The following is a 9,372-nucleotide window of genomic DNA, read 5'->3' as shown; positions in this document are numbered from 1 at the left end:
ATTGAGAGAGAAAACGACTGTCGCCACTTCATGGGCTACTCTTTTCGATTAGCAGCTAGGGATCTTTTATATGAACCATTCCATAGACAGGATAGCACATACCACAGCCTTTTGTATACCAGTCGTGGTGCACTGGCTGGGACGAGAAATATCCCAATGGGCCCACCGACGGTGATCGATCCTAGACTGACCGCGCATCAAGCGAACTCTTTACCGCTGGACTAGGTCTCGCCCACTCCATTCAAAGAAGTCGAGTACCCATGCAAGGACGAGCACTCCTCATTTCTTTTTATTTATTTATTTTTTACGTCATTTTTGCCACATTCTTGCCGCCAGTTACATTATGACACACAGTACGGGTACGGGCCGAGTATAGAACTCACGTACCCGTGTAAGGACGAGCACTCTCATTTATATTTATCATGGCAGTCCGTGAGACAGGCAAAATTGACTACCAAAAATGGGATTAAAGCCAGTATGGTTTTCAGTTAGCCTGATGTTTGAACTGTATAGAAATATGTGATGGACATTTCAGAAGCTCAGTTAAATATGAAAATGGCGGCCATTTTTCAAAATGGCGTCAACTGTATTTAACATATATCGGAAATTAGCTCCTTCTTCAAAATTGGCTGTGGTTAGGCATACTCGGTTGATTGAATACTGTCCAGTATTGTATTCTGAATATTCTAATGTATACTTTATAGCATTGTTTTTATATATTTAAAAATATTTGAGAAAATACGAAGGAAAATCCCCCCCAAAGTATTTGTTTTGTTTATACTCTGATTGCAAAAGAACATTTGTATATAAATCTTTACATTTCACTATACAGACAGACAGACAGCTTATTATAGTTAAAATATATTGTTGGCCTATTTGTAATGTTGGTGATACTATCATGTTAATATTTCTGACGTAGCCATACCAGGAAGTTGGATACAAAACAAGTCTTTTAACTAAGGTATTTGATGTCACGTTTAGATATGAAGAACGTCTCCTTGTGCCACGGTCAACAATTAGTTATTAGGCACATGTTATATTTTAAAGTATACTCGTTAGAATTTGCATCAGTGAAGTAAACAGGTGAAACTAGAGGAGGGAATCGGAGGAATACTCTTCCTGACTTAATAAAAATACACACACACACATATACAGAGAGCGAGAGCGAGAGAGAGAGAGAGAGAGAGAGAGAGAGAGAGAGAGAGAGAGAGAGAGAGAGAGAGAGACGAGAGAAAGAGAGAGACAGAGGGGGGGGGAGAAAAACAGAGACACCGAGAGAGAGAGAGAGAGAGAGAGAGGGGGGGCAGAGAGAGGGGGGGGGCAGAGAGAGAGAGAGAGAGAGAGAGAGAGAGAGAGAGAGAGAGAGAGAGACACACACACAGAGAGAGACAATCTAAACTGTAAGCTAGTCGTGGGTAAAGAGTAAGGTAAATTAAAGTTGTATATGTAGTAGTTGAATCTCAAAAGGAGTTCTACGAATATTTATTTATTAACATATTCCTTCCATTACACACACACGCACACACAGACATAAAGATGAAAACGGTATAGTTACATATTGATGTACACCGTCAGACACATACATGTTCAGACTTATCCATCCATACACACATACATTCATATATACATATGCAACATTTCATTATAAAAAAAAAACATACACCATTATAATTGGGTTATATATCTAGCATGTATATGACAACTGAAATACAAACACACAGAAAAACTAAATATTACAATGAACGTCTGTCCAATTATTTCCTGCATACATATTACATACATTATGATACATAACCCATTTTGTTTGAAATTTATGGTGTAAACTTTTACTATGATGGATGCTTCGTTCAGTTATACACCCTGATTTTATAATATATTTGGAACGTTTGATATTTGGTAATGTATCCGTTACTTTATACATTTGTAAGTAAAGAACTTTCAAAGTAATAAAAAGAGACAACAAATATCACCTGTTATTGTTCTATTATTTTGATCAAGAAGAATTAATTCGGCATCAAGACCCAACTAATGTCGTGTCAAAACAACCTTCAAACACAGTGGAAAAGATGCTAGTCAATTGAAATCGGCCTCGGTGGTCAGTGGTTAAGCCATCGGATTACAGGCTGGTAGGCAAAAGGTTCGCAGCCCGGTACCGGCTCCAACCAGAGCGAGTTCTTAAGGGCCCAAAAGGGTAGGTATAGGGTGTATACTACCAAATCAAGTCCATTTACGATACTAGTAACCTATGTTGCTCAAACTCCTACCTGCAGCGTATCAATCGATATAAACGCCACGGATATAAATACTACCACCTCTCACCCTTAAAGTGAATCAAAAAAATGGCGGTCAATCTGCTCATTTCGTAAATAACGGGTAGCGTCTATGACTACCCTACTTCCGAACAAAATTCGAGTGGTTTTTTTTACAGGTACCCCATACATCAAGCACAAGGTTACTTGACACAGTGGTACTAGATGCAATAAAATTGCATACAGTTTGACCCAGCCGGAAGTTATTTGGTTTAGTACTACCTGTGAGGCCACTACACCCTCTCCTCTCTCGCTAACCACTAACCAACTAACAACTAACCCAGGACAGCGTGCTTGAACCTTAATTGGATATAAGCTCGAAAATAAGCTGAAATGACATGAAGTCAACAGAAGCAACTTCATTTAGTTACACGTTAAATACATGTTCTTGTTTCTGATCGCCTTGATGTTTCCAGAAGCTGAAATTACATTTTACATCCGAATATTTCCGAATGCACGAATATATACATATACACATATTAGGAAGTAAAATAAACTTTGAGCTATTACAAACATTAGGACGACAAGAAGAAGGAAATGTTTTATTTAAAGGGACATTCCTGAGTTTGCTGCAATTTGTAAGATGTTATCGACTAAAAGGGACTTTTTAACGATTGTAATTATATATGAAATATATTTTTCTGCATAAAATATTAGTGGCTGTATATTAAACGTGTTTCTGATTGTTCTAACATTTGTATTAGGTTAAAATTTCATTTTATTTCTTAAATATATTTTTTCGTGCGTATGAAATTATTTGAAGACCAAATCCATTTTGGGTTTCTTACACATATTAAGACGACCAGAAGCACATTAAATATACAGACACTGATATTCTAAACAAGAAAATATATTTAATATGTAAGTTTAATCGTAGAAATATTGTATTAGTCGGAAACATCTTACAATGCAGCAAACTCAGGAATGTACCTTTCCAGGGGAACTTAATTAATAAAGGAATTACAACACTATTCCTAACTGGTTAATTTTTAATTAACCCTTACTACTCGTTCAATAACGTGTAATAATTGAGAAACGCTAACACACACACGTGTGATAATGGAGAAACGCTTCCAGGAGAACTTAATTAATAAAGGAATTTCAACTCTATTCCTAACTGGTTAATTTTTAATTAACCCTAACTACTCATTCAATAACCTTGTAATACAGAATTAATACTGGCACCTATCACAATAAAGACAATAACCTACAGTTTACCTAGGTCCTCTAGGATGACTGGCTAAGCTTTAAATAATTATTTAGGACAGTGAGCCTACAGATTACTGCGTCAGATGACCTGCAGCACCATCTAAATAATATTGGTATAATACAGTATTAACATATTTAAAGTCACATCAATCACATCAAGGCTATACACAGAGCAGACAATATATATTTACCAAAGTCCCGTCTGAACTAATATAGATCGTTCAGTGGACAACGTCCGTGATCCCCTGGAGCCTTCCTAGTTCTCCTCGATATCTCTAAATCCTAGCTATTTATTCAAAACTCTCAGAGACAGCGAAAATCGCCTTGGGGTACAAAGCGGTACGTCACGTATCATGTGGATTTTCCACAACCACCATGCCGGCATATTTTTCTCTGATCGTCAGACTGGCTGTCGCCATACCGCGAGCAATCCCCTGGCCATAAAAAGCACTACCGGATATATTACGTAACTACTAGCCACATGGCCTCCGCACCTGGGCTGGGTGTGTATTAGACAACCGTCACGCAAAGGTATTACGTAACAAATTGCCCATCTGGGCTAAGTGCATTTGGAACTGGACACGGCCTTCTAAAACAATTAATATCGCCACAGGCGAAAAGAAATTAAGAGCATGTACCGTCACAATGATATATTGACATGTGGCATCTTTCTGAATAGCATGACTTTCGTGGAGATATTTAATGCACGTGCAACGACGAACAATGCACGTGAAATGTCATACCCTCAACAGTGTTGAAATCAAGTTTGTAATGATTACATGTCACACTCTCTCCTGTCAGTTTGCATTGAATATTCAGTACCATAATTGTCATGGCACGTCATAAATTGTCAGAGGCTACAAGGTGGCAAATTATTGGCATGAGAAATGCAGGAATGTCCCTCAGATAAATTGGACGTCAACTTGGGCGCAATAGTTCCATCACTTCAAGACTGTTGAACAAACACAGGGCTACCAATGATGTTAAAGATCGTCCAAGACCTGGCAGACCCCGTAACACAATAATAAGAGAGGATAGAGCATTGTTGAGACTTGTTAGGCGCCGTTCATGGGACTCAAACACATCTTTAAAACAACAGTGGTTACCAGGGAGAGCCATTGCCTACAGGACCGTCAGGAATCAGCTGAAAGCAGCAGGATACAGGGCCAGAAGACCCATCAAGCGTATAAAACTGTCTCCAGCTCACAAAGCAGCACGACTTGCCTGGAACACTGCATCATGGCGGAGGGTTCACTTTTCCGATGAGAGTCTGGAGAGTACACGTGTCTGGAGACAAAGGAACACAGCCATCGTTCCCCGAAATATCCAGGAGACGGTTCCCTTTGGGGGAGGGTCAGTCATGGTGTGGGGATGCATTTCCTTGGGTTGCAAGATGGACCTCATCACCATTCGTGGTAACCTTAATGGGCCTCAGTTTCAACATGAGATCCTTGACAGAGCTGTTGTCCCCCATTATGGCAATCATCCTCTAGCCACAAGACCCATCTTCATGCATGACAATGCCAGGTCTCACAGAGCACGTGCTGTCATCCAGTTCTTGCAACAGAATGCTGTTGAGACCATTCCATGGTCAGCCATGAGTCCAGATCTAAACCCCATTGAGCATATGTGACACATTTTAGGCCGTCGTGTTTGACAGAGAGACCCACCTGTCCAGACTCTCAATGAATTGTCTGCTGCTTTGCATGAGGATTGGAACAGGATTCCTCAAAATCAAATCCAGAAATTGATCCAAGGAATGAGGAGGCGTCTTGAAGCAGTTGTTCATGTGCAGGGAGGTTACACCAGATTCTGATGGAAAGTCAATATTTGGACTTGCCAGACATTCTTCAATTCCGTGAACCAGATGTGTGCATGGTACTGACAGTGAAGTCTGTGCAACAACAGTGACTTTCGTAATGTTTTTGAATGAAATGAAGTCATTTTCCAAATCTGTACCATCTTCAAATAAACCACATTATGTCATGGTATTATTGGCTATGTTTCTCTTCATCCTTTTCTATTCACTGAAACTTTCATATGGTATGGTATGGAAATCTCTGTATCTGTATCTCTGTATCTGTATCTGTATCTGTATATATGTATGTGTATGTGTATGTGTATGTGTATGTGTATGTGTATGTGTATATGTATATGTATATGTATATATATATATGTATATATATATGTATTAATATATATATATATATATATATATATATATATATATATATATATATATATATATGTCCTCCAGAAACTGCACTCCCTTCATTGGAGATGGTGCTGATCGCCCACCCTCCAGATATCGTTCATACGGGCCTTGTCAAACGACAACAGCCCCAAGTTCAGCCAGCAAACCATTCGCTAACGTTCGCGAACTATTTGATTGGTTCCCAACGTGGCCTTTTGGTTTACTGTGAAGCACATAAACCAGTCTATCGAAGAACATTTTTCCGCTCGGTCTGGCTGAACGCAGCCCATGGATCATTCTGAATAATATCGTTAATAGTTCTTTTTGGACTTCATGCTTTTGAAATATATGCTCTTTTGCCAAACAGAAAAAATAAAAATAATGTTCAACGGCATCTTAGGATAGTATTAATCACGGTTATTTAAAAGTTTCTTTTGTTTAACGACACCACTGGAGCACATTGATTAAATTATTTAATCTAGTCTTATATTGTATAGTTATATTTGTATTGTGTTTTTGACATTTTCCATATAATGTAAAGATTACTCCCCACCATTATACTGTACATACTGTATATATACATGTATTTATTATGTACGCTGATGAGTTGTAAAATTAAGGCACTAAATAAACCTGTAAAAAGTAAAAACATATAAATATAAAATAAAAAAATGTATCATCGGCTGTTGGATGTCAAACATTTGGTAATTCTGACTGGTAGTCATCAGAGGAAAGCTGTTACATTTTCCATTAGCAGCAAGGGATCTTTTATATGCAGTTTCACTGGTCAGTTGGTACATAATATAATATACATGTGTATTTACATGCGCAAAATCTATTCTCTATTCCCAGTAAATTAATATGTTTTATTTAGTGTACAAATACTATACAAGGGGTTTAACAGTATTAAAACTAGAACGGTGTAGGGAGAGCTACCGGTACCATTGAACAACGCAGACTGTTACATTCTGCTAAACTGAGGTTTGCTAATAAACTTATAATTTAATTATTTCAAATACCAAATGGTATCATATGTTTGCAGGTAAATACAATATAAGGAACCAAACGTTTTATATGTACTGCCCAAGTAGATCGATAAATTATTTAGATCAGTTTTATTACAAAATGTTAACATTACCAGGAATGGAAACTAATATGGTGTACCTGACTGGTGACTGTTTTCAACTTAGATATGGGTATGGGAACTTTTTTTACGTGCCCATATCCATAAGTAAGTTCAGGCACGCCCATCCTGAATCCGCAGCCCTGCATGTAGTACTCTGTACCAGTTGTGAAACACTGGTTGGAACGAGCAATTACCCAACAGGTCAAGTCGAAAGAACTGATCCTATTGCTCATCTTATCTCACTCTGTCACTCAATACCACCACCCCCCCCACCCCCCAAAACCCCCCCAAAAAACACATAAAAAAAAAAATAATAATAATAATAATAATACGAAAATTATTTTTATTACATTTCATGCTCATATTAATTTATAATTAGTAATTCATATGATAGTACTTAGTTTATAATGCACGTGCTTATAAATATCAAGTACATGTAACGCTATAACAACGAGTTAAAAGTGGACAGAGACTCAAAAATACAACATAAGTAATCTGCTGAATATTGGTCTTTCAGGGATCGAAATGTTTTTGTCTTCATTCACCGAAAAACACAACAGAGAACACTGCGCAGAATCGGTGCTGGGGTAACTCTCAGGAATCCTGCGGTACCGCGCACGGGATGAGTGTTTACAAAGTCGGTATGTTATACAGGAATAATTAAAATATTTCAAATTAAAACTTAGAAAGTTTGAAACCCGATTAAGATATCGTTTTCGTTTTTTCTTTTGCACAACTTTTCATGATCATCAAACCAACCAACCAAAACTCAGATTATGTGGCTATATTAGTGATGTTCTAATGGTCGATTATAATTGAAAATTGATCGGCTTGATTCTAACCATCTGATGATCGATTATAAAAATCCATTATCGACTGTGTGGGGAAAATATAACTTTAACTGTTCCCCTAATTTAGACGATGAAATGAGTGTACAATTGTTGGGGTTGGGGTTTGTTTCCACGTGTATATACAGAAAAAAATATATTAAATACTTATTAAAGGTAAAATTAGCGATTTGTAGGCTCTAAACCAGTAAACACAACAATAGGTGTTTCTCGTGTTCATATAATTCTAACCGATTGTGTAATCGAAAGTTAATCGGTCGGTGCAAACCGATTATAACCGATGATCGATGATGGACTTCCAACCGATTCACGACACTAGCCTATATCCACTGAAGGTTTAGGCACGCCCATTCCGATCGCCATCTCCTTTATATTTGCAATGTTTTTTTCCTGATAGATTTACTTGTATACTAGTATGTTAAAATATAAAAGTATTGTTGGTTTGGGTTTTTTTTTTAGAACTTTCAAAGACCGCAGGATTGGAATGGAAATTTGGTTTGAACGGCATTTGTGGATATTTGGACGTTACTGACTGCGATGACACAGTTCAGGGAATCGTGGACACCCATACAAAAAAACAATGTCAGAAAAATAATTATGGACGCATATGTAATTGTAACGGTAAGAATCTTATAAATCAAATACCATTTACAAGAAAAAGCTGAGTTTTAACAAAGGTAACGTACGTCTGTAATACAACTTTTAAATATTTGAGAAACTGGATACAACCGTGTCCGGTGTATCCGCGCGTCCGGTGATTCGGCGCACTTGGTATTTTGCTCAAGTATGCTTAGGAAGTTGTCATGTTGTCGGTGTCTTTAACGAATTAAAGTTCAATTCCTTTTTCAATGTTTAATCAAGTATCAACATACTTATTGTTAAGGGTACAGTTATTATTTTTTTTTTAGAATTATCAATAATTATATCATAATTTCAAAATAAATAATTCACCTGTTTTCGTGTATATAAACGTGAAGTAGGTCAGCCGTATTGATATTAAGAATGTTAAAACCAGTCTAAAAACACCTTTCCCGTATTTTGTAAATTATAGTAAACGGTATAAAAAAAATGTCCGGTTATTTTTATTTAAAGTGAAAAGGAATACACAGACAAATGCAAACAAAACACAAGTGTTACACCTTAATTGACAGTCATTCCAGTTCACAATTTTCACATTGTTACCAAAATAGTAATTAATAATAATACTAATAATAATATAATAAATACTAATAATAAAAAGCAAATAAAGATCCCCGTTTGTGCACCATCTTCCCTTAGAAAAATCCCACGTTGGCATCTTAGCCATGCATGATAATAAACATGTATGCATGTGCAGTATTGTGCTACTCAGAAACTATTTCTCCGAACTGAGCATGAGATGGTCTATGTGTTATTGTTCATTTTCATAGTAATATTTTTTAACACGACAAAACAAAAGCGTACTAACATGAATTCTGGGACAATAGTGTAGCCTTTATGGGCTACAAATTGTGTCATGGGCCGGTTTATAAATAGCGGGTCACCGATCCAATCTATGCCCAATAAACCTACCGAAACTTTTTGGGATACAAGGGGTGTTCATTTATGAAATTTTAAAAGAAAAAATTACTACTTGGGGAATTAGTTATTGCTTCTTTGGTGAAGCCTTTTTTAATATTTCACAATTCACATTAAAATGGGTCCCTT

Source organism: Gigantopelta aegis, chromosome 11 (genome assembly GCF_016097555.1).
Source record: "Gigantopelta aegis isolate Gae_Host chromosome 11, Gae_host_genome, whole genome shotgun sequence".
Classification (NCBI taxonomy): domain Eukaryota; kingdom Metazoa; phylum Mollusca; class Gastropoda; order Neomphalida; family Peltospiridae; genus Gigantopelta; species Gigantopelta aegis.
The sequence above is the reverse complement of the archived record's forward strand: the minus strand, read 5'-3'. Positions refer to the sequence as shown.